Below are 16711 nucleotides of genomic sequence, written 5' to 3'. Positions count from 1 at the left end.
AGGACAACACATCGAGAATTAAAAGCTTTCTTAAATTTCTCTTTGCCCCACCCATGATCATTCCGCACAAATTTCTTGCTCTTGCAGTTCAATAAATGATTACCCTTGCACTTAAATGTATGTCTATGTGTCCACAGGGCTAACATATGAGAGAATGAGGGCACCTCCTGAGTCCTGTACCCATGATCTTTCCTCATGTCCCAGAATCTAAGCTGATTCTCAGGGTTTCACCACCTCTGGAGCAGTCCCAAGACCTGATGAATGCTCTCTAGGGCTCCTGCCTTAGAGGTTTTATAAGGACCATAGACGCATGAGACTTGCTGCACGATTCTTCCATCCATAGACGATCTTTTCCCATAGATCGAGGAGAGACACATCTTTCTAAGGCTATGGCTGCTCAACCTGGTTCGGGACATGCCAGGGGTTGGGGGACGTCTGGTCATTAGAGGCCCAATGGATAAAGACAAAAGTTTGCCCAGCACCCCATAGCATCCTCTGGCCCCTACATCGAGAGATTAAATTTGGTTCAAGCTCAGGATCCTGAATCAAGTTCTTGCTGTGGTTTGCTACAATATGGCAAAACGCTGTTCAGAGAGCCAACCAATTATGCTGAAATCTCTCTGTGTCTCTCTGTCTCCCCCACCCCTGCCACGGTCCACATCATTCTCTGACCAAAGCCTCCTCAGTTGCTTTAGTCGCACCCGTGCACCACCGTGCCTGGCTTTTCACTTTTAGTCTTGGCAAAAATTTAAGAGACAAAAAAACAAATTGTTCACAAGCTAAGATATCCTTGAGAATACTTACCAAATTAGGTAACAGTTCCAGTCCAGGGCTCTGTGGAAGATAAAAAATGGCCTGATAATGGTGCCATAAGCCAAGGGACCGCAACCCAGAGAAGTTACAGACAAACTCGCTAGTCCCATGTCAACATGGCAGCTGGAGTTCACCTAAAGCCTTCCCCCTTCGATACCAAACACTTTGTGGAAATGAGATGTGAAATAGTAGAAACATTCACAGCCAAGGAAGAAATTCTAAACACCAGAGACACAGCCAATCCCTTTGTAAAGAAGAAGAGAGGGAAGCGGCGAGGGTTGATATGGTCGAACTGTCCAATTCTCTGTGGACTGAATAAGAATGATAGGAGTCAGTAAGGTTCATGGATGTGTCTGTGGCTTTTCTTCAGAAGGAATGGGAGCAGCTGGAACCTGGGCAGAGAAACATGTACAAGGATACAAAGCTAGAGAACTGCAGCAATCTAGGACCATGGGTACAGACAGTTCCCCACCACCCAGAACATGTTCCCTGTTGTCCTTTCTTCCTCAAGTCCTTCATGTTTCCCCTTGATATTTTCTTGTTTTGTTTTGTTTTATTTTGGCAGTGGTGGTGGTGGTGGTGGTGGTCAGTCAGGGAGTTTTGATTCCTTTTTAGTAGTGTTAGGGTTTTGAATCTCAGCCCATGCCTGGACAGAAAGTAATAAGACACCATGGTTCACATGGCAAGGTTTAATGAGAGAAGAGTGGAAGAATGGAAAGGTGGCCCAGTCATGGGCACATGGAGGCTATGGGGCAAGAACAGAGAACAACAAAGAGCAAGAGAGGAAAGAGAGGATAAGAGGGAATAAGAGGTGGGGGTGAAGCAGCTCCTTTTATAGTGTCAGTTACTATATATGGCTGTTGCTAGGCAACTGTGGGGCAGAGTATACCTGGCTGCTGCCAAGTAGCTGTGGGGGTGGAGCTTAGACAGAATAGCAACAAGTGCTAGGAATGATGCTTGTGCCATTGCCTCCAAAAGGGAAGGTGTACTTAAAAGGGAGGTTCATGGGCATGCTTATTTTGAAACATCAGAAGACATATATGTTCATTAGCCATGAAATACCCTGAAGTAAAAAAGTTTGGGCTTGATTTCTGAAATGGTTGGTCCAACCCTCAGTGTCTACCATTTCTTATGAGTAGGATATCAAGATCCCAGACAAGGCCTAGTCTCTAAGTTCGATGGAGAAGAAGAGTGGTGTTCTTCAGGGAGAGTGAATAAGAACAGCCCAAGTAGTATGCACAGACTCAAGAAAACAGGAACCTGTGCAAGTAAGTCTAGTTCCTTGGTGGTAAGCTTGGGATTCTTCAAAGAGTAATTTGAAAACTTTCATTAGGGCTGGGGATAAAGCTCAGACTAGAGAGTGATTTCTCACAAGGACCTAGATTTAATCCCCAATATGGAAAAATAATGTTTTTCATAAAAATTCCAGGTTTTCACACAAGACCCAACAAGGAAAGAGAACTTCAGACCAATTTCCCTTATGAATATCGACGCAAAAATACTCAATAAAATTCTGGCAAACCGAATCCAAGAGCACATCAACACAGTCATCCACCATGATCAAGTAGGCTTCATCCCAGGCATGCAGGGATGGTTTAACATACGGAAAACCATCAACGTGATCATTATATAAACAAACTGAAAGAACAAAACCACATGATCATCTCATTAGATGCTGAGAAAGCTTTGGCAAAATTCAACACCCCTTCATGATAAAAGTCCTGGAAAGAATAGGAATTCAAGGCCCATACCTAAACATAGTAAAAGCCATATAAAGCAAACCAGTTGCTAACATTAAACTAAATGGAGAGAAACTTGAAGCAATCCCACTAAAATCAGGGACTAAACAATGCTGCCCACTCTCTCCCTACTTATTCAATATAGTTCTTGAAGTTCTAGCCAGAGCAATCAGACAACAAAAGGAGGTCAAGGGGATACAGATCGGAAAAGAAGAAGTCAAAATATCACTATTTGCAGATGATATGATAGTATATTTAAGTGATCCCAAAAGTTCCACCAGAGAACTACTAAGTCTGATAAACAACTTCAGGAAAGTGGCTGGGTATAAAATTAACTCAGATAAATCAGTAGACTTCCTCTACACAAAAGAGAAAGAAGCTGAGGAAGAAATCAGGGAAACGACACCCTTCATAACAGACCCAAACAATATAAAGTACCTCGGTGTGACTTTAACCAAGCAAGTAAAAGATCTGTACAATAAGAACTTCAAGACTCTGAAGAAAGAAACTGAAGAAGACCTCAGAAGATGGAAAGATCTCCCATGCTCATGGATTGGCAGGATTAATATACTAAAAATGGACATTTTACCAAAAGCGACATATAGATTCAATGCAATCTCCATCAAAATACCAATCCAGTTCTTCAAAGAGTTAGAACAATTTGCAAATTCATCTGGAATAACAAAAAACCCAGGATAACTAAAACTATTCTCAACAGTAAAAGGACTTCAGGGGGAATCACTATCCCCGAACTCAAGCAATATTACAGAGCAATAGTGATAAAAACTGCATGGTATTGGTACAGAGACCGACAGACAGACCAATGGAACAGAATTGAAGACCAGAAATGAACCCACACACCTATGGGCACCTGATTTTTGACAAAGGAGCCAAAACCATTCAATGGAAAAAAGATAGCATTTTCAGCAAATGGTGCTGGTTCAACTGGAGGTCTACATGTAGAAGAATGCAAATTGATTCATGCTTATCACCCTGTACACAGCTTAAGTCCAAGTGGATCAAGGACCTCCACATCAAAGCAGATACACTAAAACTAATAGAAGAAAAACTAAGGCAGCATCTCGAACACATGGGCATTGGAAAAAATTTCCTGAACAAAACACCAATGGCTTATGCTCTAAGATCAAGAATCGACAAATGGGATCTCATAAAACTGCAAAGCTTCTGTATGGCAAAGGACACTGTGGTTAGGACAAAATGGCAACCAACAGATTGGGAAAAGATCTTTACCAATCGTACAACAGATAGAGCCCTTATATCCAAAATATACAAAGAACTCAAGAAGTTAGACTGCAGGGAGACAAATAACCCTATTAAAAAATGGGGTCAGAACTAAACAATGAATTCACAGCTGAGGAATGCCGAATGGCTGAGAAACACCTAAAGAAATGTTCAACATCTTTAGTCGTATGGGAAATGCAAATCAAAACAACCCTGAGATTTCATCTCACACCAGTGAGAATGGCTAAGATCAAAAACTCAGGTGATAACAAATGGTGGCGAGGATGTGGAGAAAGAGGAACACTCCTCCATTGTTCGTGGGATTGCAGACTGGTAAAACCATTCTGGAAATCAGTCTGGAGGTTCCTCAGAAAATTGGACATTGAACTGCCTGAGGATCCAGCTATACCTCTCTTGGGCATATACCCAAAAGATGCCCCAACATGTAAAAAAGACACGTGCTCCACTATGTTCATAGCGGCCTTTTGTATAATAGCCAGAAGCTTGAAAGAACCCAGATGCCCTTCAACAGAGGAATGGATACAGAAAATGTGGTACATCTACACAATGGAATATTACTCAGCTATTAAAAACAATGACTTTATGAAATTCGTAGGCAAATGGTTGGAACTGGAAAATATCATCTTGAGTGAGGTAACTCAATCACAGAAAAACACACATGGTATGCACTCCTTGATAAGTGGCTATTAGCCCAAATGCTTGAATTACCCTAGATGCATAGAACACATGAAACTCAAGACAGATGATCAAAATGTGAATGCTTCTCTCCTTCTTTAAAAGGGGAACAAGAATACCCTTGGCAGGGAATAGAGAGGCAGAGATTAAAACAGAGACAGAAGGAATACCCATTCAGGACCTGTCCCACATGTGACCCATACATATACAGCCATCCAATTAGACAGGATGGATGAAGCAAAGAAGTGCAGGCCGTCAGGAGCTGGATGTAGATCGCTCCTGAGAGACCCAGCCAGAATGCAGCAAATACAGAGGCGAATGCCAGCAGCAAACCACTGAACTGAGAATAGGACCCCCATTGATGGAATCAGAGAAAGAGCTGGTAGAGCTTGAAGGAGGCTCGGGGCCCCTTATGAACAACAATGCCAAGCAACCAGAGCTTCCAGGGACTATGCCACTACCTAAAGACTATACATGGACTGACCCTGGACTCTGACCTCATAGGTAGCAATGAATATCCTAGTAAGATCATCAGTGGAAGGGGAAGCCCAGGGTCCTGCTAAGACTGAACCCCCAGTGAATATGATTGTTGGAGGGAGGGCGGCAATAGGGGGAGGGTGTGGAGGGGAACACCCATAAGAAGGGGAGGGGGAGGGATTAGGGGGATGTTTGCCCAGAAACCGGGAAAGGGAATAACATTTGAAATGTAAATAAGAAATACTCCATTTAGTAAAAAAAATAAAAAAAGATGATAATACCAGGAAAGTTTTGTTCACATATAGCTGTAGAGTTAGCATAAAATACACTATCTTTAGTACAAATTCTTTTCCACCCTTACATCCTTCAATACAGCTCACCTACCTAGAATAGATACTTGATAGTGCTCTACAAATGAATAAGGTGTTATGATGGCTAATCTTAATTGCTAACTTCATGGTGTCTCAAAGTAACTAAAACTGAAGCAACTGGACACACCCATGGGAATATTTCTTTTCTTGGTTAGATTATTTGAGGTGGGAGACCCACTCCAATACCACTCATGTGAGGTCATCAGGCCCGTTTTAAATATGGGTCACACCTTTTGGAGGCAGCCTACATAAAAACAACACAGAGGAAGGATGCTTTTGCTTTTCACCTACTTGCCCACATGCTCATTGGACAGTTTATCTATCCTGAGAGGTTCCTTTGCTGTTGTTAACACCTACATCTTGAGAATCCCAATGTGGACTGAAAACTTGCAGAGCTCTAGGACCTCCCTAGGAATCTAGCACCGGACTGGGACTCCTGAGACCAGTTTATGGACTCAACAACTACTGGATCCTTGACCTTTCTGTCAGTACACAGCATTGTTGGATTATTCAGACAACAGCATGTAAGCCAGTCCAATAAGTTCCTTACTAAATTTTATATATATATATATATATATATATATATATATATATATATATATATATATATGTTTGTGTGTGTGTTCATTCTATCAGTTCTGATAGAAATCTGACTAATACAGGTATTTATTATCACTGTACAGATAATAATTATCAAGTCCAATTGATAGAGTTCTCAAGGTACAAATAAAGTGTCTTGCATTCCTGAAAAATATACAGTCAAAAATTTAAAACTTAAGAGAAAAAAATCATGATTCTTAATTCCATATGGTCTCAAGTCCAGTAATGAGATAGATTTTAAGTGAACATCCATAGGTACACAGACAATTACAAGTTGTGGTAAGAAACACGCAGACAAAAATTGAACTGGAATAAGAATAGCTCATAAGAGCTTTAAAAATGTGTTTGTGTGTATCCATTCCATCAATAAATGTTAATAGTAAGAAAAGAAATAATGGAATGACTGATGATTCTTGCTGACCGAGCTCCCATTTCTCTACTCAGGAATCCACACAGGGGAATTTTGAATTTAAGGTAATGGTACTTATTTAAATAGAAGACCTAATTTCTAGTGAGTTCTGGTTCAATGCAATGAAGCATGAGGAAAGCCTCCAATGAGCTGAAAATACCCTACATCTTGATGAGGCTAGGGGTTATTATTTGAATTTATACATTTGTCTCAGTTCACTGAGTTTCTTTGATGAAGAAAGAAAGGTAATACCAAGGTATAATAAGACAGAAGGATAGAAACTTGGTGACCACTTTTCAATCTCACTTCAAAGCCGCAAAGCTATTGCTGTGTGTGTGGACACACCCTCTTTCTTGGTGATGTGAGAGCTAACAACTGTCGAGGAGGCTTCATATTGATATAATATAGGTGAATGTTAGTAGATGTTGAGAACCATTCTTTAGCTGACAGAGTAAAGGAATAAGAAGTCCTAAGATGCATCAGGAGAGTAAATATTAAAGAACAAAAATAAGTACTTATTCTTCCTTGGGAGGTATGTAGTAATCTGTGTGTCTGTCTTCAGGTACCATCACAGGCTAGGAGAGTGATGCTCCTTGGTTGAGACTGGAGCAATATGTCAAACTATCTATCTGGCATAAAAATAAACCTTGGACCAGCAGTCTTTTGGTAAGGAGTGTCATACTGAGGACAAAACCAATAACTTAGTGAAGCGTTTCCACTTTGTTCAGTCTGCCTCAGTGAAGCAAGTGGAACTCCACAGTCTATTGACTGATAGCTTGGGAACGGAGATTGGTCAGCTTCAAGAGCTGCCATATACAATCAATACACAACAGCTGATCGTAAGCATGTAAGTGCATCATGATTAGATTTTAAGTAAAGACAGATTACTGGTTTTAAGATAATGGGGAAAATGATAGCATAACTTCGTATAATCAAACTCATTAAATGCTTGATAATGCAAGTGGAAGAAGATCCTCCTAAAACTTCCTAATGGGGCACTTGAGAATAGACATTCTAAACTGTATTTAAATAAGCGCACTCAATGAAAGTGTTGTACCGCTGTGAAATAACAAGGGACTTTGGTTTACACACCCAGTTCACATGGTGAAGTCCTGATCTCCAAGGTAGACAAGGTAGGAAATGAGACCTTTCGGGAAGACAAGGCAGAATGGCTCATGAATAGGGATATTGCCTTTGTGAAATGGGTTCCATACTTGTTCCCTATCATGTGAGGACACTAGAGGCCTTGTTTCTGATTCAGCAGGCCCTTATCTTACACAATGATAGTCTGTCCCCTAACCTTGGGATTTTCAGCCTAACAAATTGAGAAATAGTATAGATTTTACCAACTACCAATATGATAATTTCTTTGGGTTTCATACATGGTCTGAAACACCATGATTAGGAGCCATTCACTATAAGGATTTAAAACATCAATGATGGCTTGAGATGGAATGATGATTAACTCTGATCCTCTAAGTGCAATGTCATTATAGAGAAACTGAAGGAGGTGGGATTCTAGATAATTCTTAATTCCCATCCAGGATGCTTGGATATTCAAGAGGTCCAGTGCTTGTGATGCTAGTTATTTTGCCAAAAAGGTTCTTAACTATGTAAACATTGTATAAATATTGTTACTGGCCCCCTAATATACTCCAACTGCCATGCCCTTCTCCTGAAAGTAAATCATTGATTTTTTTCTACATAAAATCTATCATGACTATCTTAATTTTAATCTTTATTTTCAGTTAATAAGGTCTAGGCACACAGAGGCTAAGTATGTGTTTCTAGGTTATAGAGCAGACAATGACTAAATAGTGATCATAGTCCCAAACCCTAATGCCCTACTTGCAATAAAACATTCAGACCAGTAAGTCAAGAGAAGGCCTTTTGTTGGGGATAAAAATCTTCTCAAACACTACATTCCAATGCCAGCTTTTTGCCTTATAATTGTCTCCATTCTTAAGCATCTCAAGGCCTGTTTGGTTTTTCTTTTTTTCGCTGACTCCGTAATAACTTATTGGATGGTAGAGTTGATGTTTGCCATTTTTCTCTATTTTTACTACATTTGAAAATTCTGAGTAAATGTTGGATAGTTCCACTGTGACTCTAAATCTAACCAAGAACACTGACCATCATCTAGCCTATTGCAATTTATTGATACACTGTGGATGATGAATGTCAGCAGGGTTGGGACTGATATCTCTGAGTGTGATCAGAAGGCAAACAAAGAAAAGTAGATATGAATTTTACATATATACATTTTAGGATTTATGTGAGGAGTTAGTCCAAATGATTCCCATAAAATGTTCATTTGGGACTTCTATGTAGCTCAACAACAATGTATTTGCTTAGCATAAACAGCATCATGATTTGACACACAGCATCAATTACTTGGCAACTAAGGTATTGGGCATGAGATGAGAAAAGAAAGCACCCATTGAAACCATGTTTGTGAGATTGTCATGAAGTTCAAAGATTGAACACCAAATGAATTGACTTTTCTTTTTTTAATACAGAAAAATATGTAAAAAAATAGAAAACTAATTTCCTTTTATTACAAATTCTAAATCTAATTTCCTTTGGTTTTTTACTACATTTCATTTGAAAGGAGATTTGGATAGTATTTCCATGCTAGAGATATTTAAATATTTTCATGCTGGCAGCATTGTGTTTAGATTTGAACATCATAAATTAGAGCATTATAAATAACCCCTTTTGCTCTAAAAAAATATGCAGCATGTCAATCAAGAAAGCATCAATTATATGTGACTATAAATTTAAAAAAATCTAGCATTGACTTGAAGACTTTGAAAACCATTAAATGGGTTATCAGTTTGATAACTCAAAGCAAGTCCTTCATAAATTTCTTTTATAACCTTTCAAATGTGTTCCACCTAGAAATGTTTTGAATCTTCATCAGAACACAATCATTCTTTCAATCCTTAGTTGTCACCATTTATCTTCTCTTTCTACTTTTTAAAATATGTTATTTAGCTAAACTTAGTTTCTCTGACTAAACCTTTCCTTCTTTCTCTAAAACCTCTCTGATTTTATCTGGCATTGAGTTTTCCTGTGAGAAATGGAGAGATGAAAAAGATTGTAGAAATGCTAAATTTATGCCAATGTAAAATACTCTCTTGATTATGTAATTATGCAGATTTCATAAGGAAAGTAAGGTGATGACTGTAAGACCATGCTATGGGCAGAAGAGCTAGGTAGAAGTCACAAGAATAAAGGATGGAATAGTGAATTCACGTATAGCTGAACATAGCTTTTATCTCACTACTTCCTCACAAACCATAAATAAAATAAGAATAGGGAACAGAACTTTAACCAGTCAGAGTAATCAGGACAGGATGTAGGTACACCTAATATCATAAGATAAATAAGGAAAAATAGATTGGAAAAAAAGCATTTCTCTCCACACAGCCCACAGTTGCAGCAGAAACAAACATACAGTAAGTGTATGAATTGCAGAACCTTCTAATAGGTTGGAAATCAGATATACTAAAGGTAAAGATTGAAAAGTAAGTAAGCGGGGGTTGGGGATTTAGCTCAGTGGTAGAGCGCTTGCCTAGCAAGCACAAGCCCCTGGGTTCGGTCCCCAGCTCCGAAAAAAAAAAAAAGAAAAAAAAAAGAGATTCGATGCCCTCTTCTGGTGTATCTGAAGACAGCTACAGTGTACTTATATATAAAAAAATGAATAAATCTTTAAAAAAAGACATTTTCCTTCTTTAAAAAAAAAAGAAAAGTAAGTAAGCACTGATAAATAGAAGTTGAAAGTCTAAAAATGGAGCAACTAGACCCCCATTCTTCATTCTCACACCACAAATCCAATTAACAACCCCTCACCAATTTCTCAGACACTTTGAGAGATAAAATATTACTGCTGCGTTCATCATGGCTTGGGCCTAGAATGAGGGATTGAAGAAAAACAGAAACACATAAAGACACATGCACATAAAAGCTGGGATCGTGGTGGTCATGTTTTCTCAGATGGAGATGCACCCACTGTGCAACAACCCAGATCCACAACCATTCACAGACTAGAGCAAAGATTTGCCAATTTCCTGACCTGATCTGATAAAGGCTGTGTGAGTTCCTGTGAGTCTGAGGGATTGGTCCCGTGTAATAATACACATCCATTCGGGATCAGCTTACTCTTACACATTAGCTCAAGGCTCCTTTGACTCTACTAAACCTGAGAATCTGGAGAAAGAGACAATTTCCACATGTTTTGAGCCAAAATTTAAACAAGGTTTTATCAAATATTAGACAGGATGATGATCTCTGGTCAGGACAATTCTGGAGTTCCCTTAAATGGTGAATAATCACATTTGCAGAGGCTTAAAAAGGCTCATAAAGCCTCCATATATTCATTCAGGTCCAATCAGGAGCAAGCATATATCATGACATATTTCTTGCCTGCATACCTCCAGCCTATATAGAGTCAGTGGCAAGAGTACATCTTGGGAAATATGGAGATAAAATTTGGAGCAGAGACTGAAGGAGAGGCCATCCAGAGACTAGGGATCCAGCCCATGTACATACAGCTAGACCCAGACTATATTGCTGATGCCAAGAAGTGCATGCTGACAGAGAGCCTGATATAGCCATCTCCTGAGAGGCTCTATCAGAGCATGACAAATACAGAAGCAGATGCTTGCATCCAACCATTGGACTAAGAATGTGGTCTCCATTGGAGGAGTTAGAGAAAGGATTGAAGGAGCTGAAGGGATTTGCAACCCCTTAAAAACAACAGAACTCCCAGGGACTAAACCATCATCCAAAGAGTATATATGTTCAGACCCATGGCTCCAGCTGCATACGTAGAAAAGGATGGCCTTGTTGGGCACCAACAGGGGGAAAAGCCCTTGGTCCTGCCAAGGCTTGATAACCCAGTGTTAGGGGATGTCAGGGTGGGGAGGCAGGAAGGGGTGAGTAGATGGTTGGGGGAACATCTTTATAAAAGGAAGGGGAGGGAGGTGGCTTAGGGATAGGTGGTTTATACATGGGAAACCAGGAAAGGCTATAACATTTGAAATGTAAATAAAAAATCTAATAAAAAAGAAGTTGATCTATATAAACATTTTTTTTAAAAAGACTAAATCTTGACATGTGCCTTCCAGATGCACCCAACCAAACGCGCCTGGTACTGTTGAGTTATTCAAATTCGTTTAGGGGAGAAAAAATATGTGGCTTTTTATCTCACAAGAATCATAGCCTCCAGAATTCCAGGAAGTTTTCTGTCCTTGAGCCAGTATGGCTTACAGGTTAACTTTGGCCCTTACAACTCCCTACAGACTGTATATGTATGAAAGAAGGGAGGAATGAAAAGATAGGTAGGTAGGTAGGTAGGTAGGTAGGTAGATAGATGGATGGATAGACGGATAGATGGATGGGTAATAGAGTATGGTTGTTGAAAAAATAATACTTTAACTTATCTGTATTACTTAGCTCTTAGAATTATAAAAGTCGATCTCATATATGTAGTTGAGGAGAATAGGAGACTTTCTGGAGACTTTGAACCCAGAGGAAAAAATAACTGTGGACACAGACATACTTACTTCTTTCAGTAAATAACATTGGGGTATGGTTGTTTTGATTTGTTTTGTTTTGTTTGTGGGTTATACTCGGGCTTATTAATTTGTAGATCTCACTATGTGACTGTAGCTCTTTGGGTCCTCTAAAACACACAGAGGGGATTGTTTTCATGATAGAGGAACAGCAGTATAAACAGAGAGAAGCAGACTGGGCAGAAAGAGTTAGACAAACTACAATGTCCACAAGTTGGAGACATCATATTCTCCAAAATAAAATACAATACTATAATTTAATAAAGAAAAAATTAAAGAAATAGAAATAAAATGTATAATACTTAAAGAATAAGAAAAGTCAGTGAAAGTATATTCTGGAAGCATAGTTGGGCAGACCATCAACAGGGGTAGAGAAGAATGAGACAAAGATTAGGAAGAGGGAAACAATCAGCAGGACAATGGATTTGCAGTACTCAACAGGTCCTCTTTCCTTATAAGGAAGCAATTGCAGGTAGATGGTGCTGACTGTCTAGTACAAAGCCGTAAACCCTCCACATTGATTTTCATTTCTTTCTGGAAGAAGCGAGGAGAGATGCTAGCAGTTCGAATATTGTAAAATGTCTTACGTGGAAAAGAAGTGCATTTTGGCCTGGGGACCTAAATGATAAATACAAGCAGGCAAAGGCTCAAGAAGCCAAACGTACCTGAATCTAAAGAAAAGGGAGGCTGTCTGAGGGCACAGGGGACTGCTGAGTTCATACGGTCCCTCGGGCACAACTCTAGGGCACATATCAAGGTGAAGGATGGAGGCAGTGTGGGGGGACTCAGTTGGGAATGCAAGGAGTGTGACATTGCCTTCATTTGGGACAAATGCTTTGTTCAAGAGGTAAGCTGGATATATAAGCATGGTAGCAGTAAGCACGGGGAAACGGAGAATTAGAGAATTCTCAGCTAAACTCTGTCCTATATTTCACACCGGGATAAAGAGAAGCAGGCACACTGAGAATGGAGTCTCATCCACTCTGAACGCAGTGGGGGTCTCTCAAGAGGGCCATCAGTCTAGCCATGAATCCTTCACTTGTTTACAATCTTTCCTAGTTACACTCAGGTGGACCCTGACTCCGGCATCCTCTCTTTTCCTACTTTTTCTTCTTTCTCTCCTTCTAAAAGCACTCTAAACTATCTTGAAACTGGATCCATTTTTATACAGAAAAACCACAAAGGAAAAAGGAAAGAGAATACCAGGTGGGGATTTCCTTTGTACATTGCATGTCTAGTCCTTATTCTTTAACTCAAAAAAGAAGGGATAGCACCCTGTCCCTCCAAAAGAGGTGCAGAGATCTCCTCCACAGCGCCCTACACTCCCTGTGCCCATCAGTTCTACCTGTCTTCTGCTTTGCTTTCTCCCAGGCCTCTTATACTGATCTCTTTAAACTTCTGTACACACACACACACATGCACACACACAAACACGCACACTCACATGCACACGTGTGTGCACACGTACCAGGAGGCCTGTTTAACAAAATCTGCAATGTGACTTCAGGACCTTTCATAAGGGGATGCTGAAGTTACTTTTCCCAGTGTACAAACAATTCTCCCATTCTCACTTATGTGACAATTCTCTCTGCCCTAATGTCTCTTTGTTTTACCCACCCTCAGCTCCATATCCCCTCTTACTAAGAATTCCTTCCCCATTGTCTGCTTTCTGACACACACTAACACAGGCCATGAATATTTCTCTACCTGGTCTGAAAAGCCATTCAAATCAGACTTCAATACTTTACACTCCAAGACTTCACTCACACTCCCAGCAAAGCACTTAACATGCTGTAATATCATTATGTCATTTCTACTTATTCCTTAAATAAAACTATTCTTTTGCTATTCATGATACCTAACACTTTGTGGTTTATAGCAGGAATCCAATAGATGGCTATCTAATTGAAGTGAACAAGTGAAGGAGAATGTACAATGTATTGTGTGCCCTTTCAAACAATCTCAAGGATTAATCTGTATATATCAAGAAATCTTGCTCATCTGGGTAATTAAAATGCATAATATTTTGTTAGGAGGAAAAGAGACAGTCTCTGTTCTTGTTGAAATAAAAAGAAATTATGTTTCAAGAAAAAAAACTATTGGAAAAAAGTCTGTCTATCCTAAAAGAGACTAAAAGTTTATATCTTCAGGGGCAGTATCTTGTCTTTTTGTATTAGGAGAGTCAACAAGATTTAAACCGAGAAGTCAGTGGGATGATGTTGCCAGACAGCTAATAAAAAGGAAGATTATAAGGCTGTATCAAATGAGACACCTCAGCAGAGTCCACATCTTAGACATTAAACACAGAACAAAGCCATACTGTTCTTGATGACCACCAAAAGTGCTTGATGTTGGTTTTAGCGGTATGATGCCACTTTGACTGTGGCATTCATTCATCGTGCCTCACATCACAGCTGGAAAACAACACAGAGGAAAAAAATAAAGCAAATATCACTAGGTGAGCCTCAGACCAGAGAAAACATCTGAAAAAAAATAGACATTTATAAAACAGAATGAAAAATCATTTTCTGTCAATCCTTCACAATACATCCTTCTCGCTCTTAGAACGGCCTGTTATGACTGCTCAAATAAAACACCTCAGAAAGTTATCTGCAGCTATTCTGCATTCACGACTAGCTTAATATGACAGGCTCCTGCAGAGCTTCGATTTGAGACCATTTTAAGACATAAGGGAAATAAATCAGAGTGATGTTTCTCTTGATAATCTTTATGACTGCAGGAGTCACAGCCAACGTTCCCAAAGAGCAAACAGAAAAATACCTTGCATTTTGTGCATAAGGACTATAATTACAATAGACATTTCCATGTGTAAGGTTTGATTACTGAAAATGTAACCCTAAAGCCATCTCTTATTTGGTTCTAAGGCAATGCAGAGGACAAGTTAGCATGGTTTAGAAACCAAAGCAAAAAGAGGTTACACAGTAGAAAAGGATCTGAGCTGAGGAGAAAAGAGGAGCGAAATGTTTTTTGAGCATTTACTATGTGCCAGCCATCATGCTAAATTACTTACAAAGAATATCTCAATTCTTCATGTATGTGGTGTGTGTGTGTGTGTGTGTGTGTGTATAAATATATATGTATGTATATTGCTTGTTGCACATAATATAAGACTAGAAAATATATCAGTGTTTGTAAAATAAAGAAGTATTGAGACTAATTTAATCTTCTATCTAACTTATAAGAGATTAAGACATTAATGCCCAGATACGTTAATAGCTCAGAATTTCAACTGCACAACAACATACAACATTGAGCATACTTCCGGGCTTAGAAGATATCCTAGGGATTAAAATGATTGCTAGATGTTGAATCTGAGCTTACAAACATTGCAGAAATTGTTGCCTTAATAGGTATAAAATACTGTCTCAAATATTTCAGTCACATGTTAATTATCTATTAAATTACTTATGAATGTTCATTTGATTTAAAACAAAACAAAACTCTGTGACAACTTAAAGAACACCTATTGAATCCAAACAGAAACTGGAGAAAGTGACACTAGATAACCATGGAATGAACAATTTTTAGTCAATATGGATTTTCATTTTTTCAAATGAGCATTTGCACAGCATTTGTTTGGTCTAAATAGCTCGTGTTCCTGGTGCCACTTACTGACGCAGATGTCTAGTTTGTAGAAGGACAAATAATAATTAAGTATTCTGAGAGTTTTTTTGCATCCAATGAAGTCTAGTTTGCTGTTAGCTAATGTAGCTATTATTTTCATGACTCGTACTGGTGGTCAAGATAACCAATACCTACTGAACCGGTACAATTGGAATCACATACCCAAGAAGGGTTGTCTGCAACTCTGTTGCAGCACTGACTGCTTACATGGCAGTTCTGATGTTTCCTCATGCTTTTTCTCAACCCCTGCTTTTTTTTTTTTGTTTTTGGCCAAGCTTTTGCAACAAGAGCACTTCTTCCATGGTATATGATTGTTCTCCTCACTTCTGATCTGAGAGCCAGTGGAGCAGAAGCTGTAGGAGTGAACTATCTGGCTGTGAGTCCCAGTTCTTCTATTCTTGTGTGTGCCTTTGGACAAGTTACTTAAAATTACTGAACTTAAGTTTCCTCATGCATAAAATGAGGGGTGCATCCTAAGGGTTTCATGAATATTAAGGAGGCTAATCTGTTTACTATGCTTGACCTGTTGTGGAGACTCAATTGGGGTTATTACTGTAACTACATAATTATGCTGGGGCAGAACAAGAATTGTGAAGGGAGACACTAAACTCAAGTCTCTGACCGTAGCCATAGGCAGTTCCCTGGAGCTCTTATTCAGAAAATGAAAATGCGGCAGACACCTCTTCTCTTGCTGCAATGCTAGGCATATTAGAACCAAATTAATGCTGTCAGAATAAAACCTTTTCCAAAGACTTATTTTTACCTTAATTACAGTATGTGGATCCTGTTTAAAGCCAAGTCACTTTTCCAACCGGCTCATTTTTGTTACCCTGCTTCTTGGCTTTTTTTCTTGCCTTACCTGGAATTAAGTCATTTTTACTTGTATTTAATGTCTAGAGTTATTCAAATCTTATTGATTAAAAGTAATGAAATTATTATTTAAGCCTCCAGAAGTCTTACGGTGTCTGATGGATAGTGTCTCTCTTATACTTTACCACAAACACAGATCAAGGCAAGTGATGTTGAAAATCTGACTTTCTGGTTCTCTAGACATTATGATTCTGTGGGATCCAATTGTTGTTGTTGTTGCTTGTTGTTTAAAGCTGACACTATTTACTTACTGTGTCCATACTCAACAAT

This window comes from Rattus norvegicus, chromosome 5 (genome assembly GCF_021556685.1).
Source record: "Rattus norvegicus strain SHRSP/BbbUtx chromosome 5, alternate assembly SHRSP_T2T, whole genome shotgun sequence".
NCBI classification, from domain to species: Eukaryota; Metazoa; Chordata; class Mammalia; order Rodentia; family Muridae; genus Rattus; species Rattus norvegicus.
The sequence above is the reverse complement of the archived record's forward strand: the minus strand, read 5'-3'. Positions refer to the sequence as shown.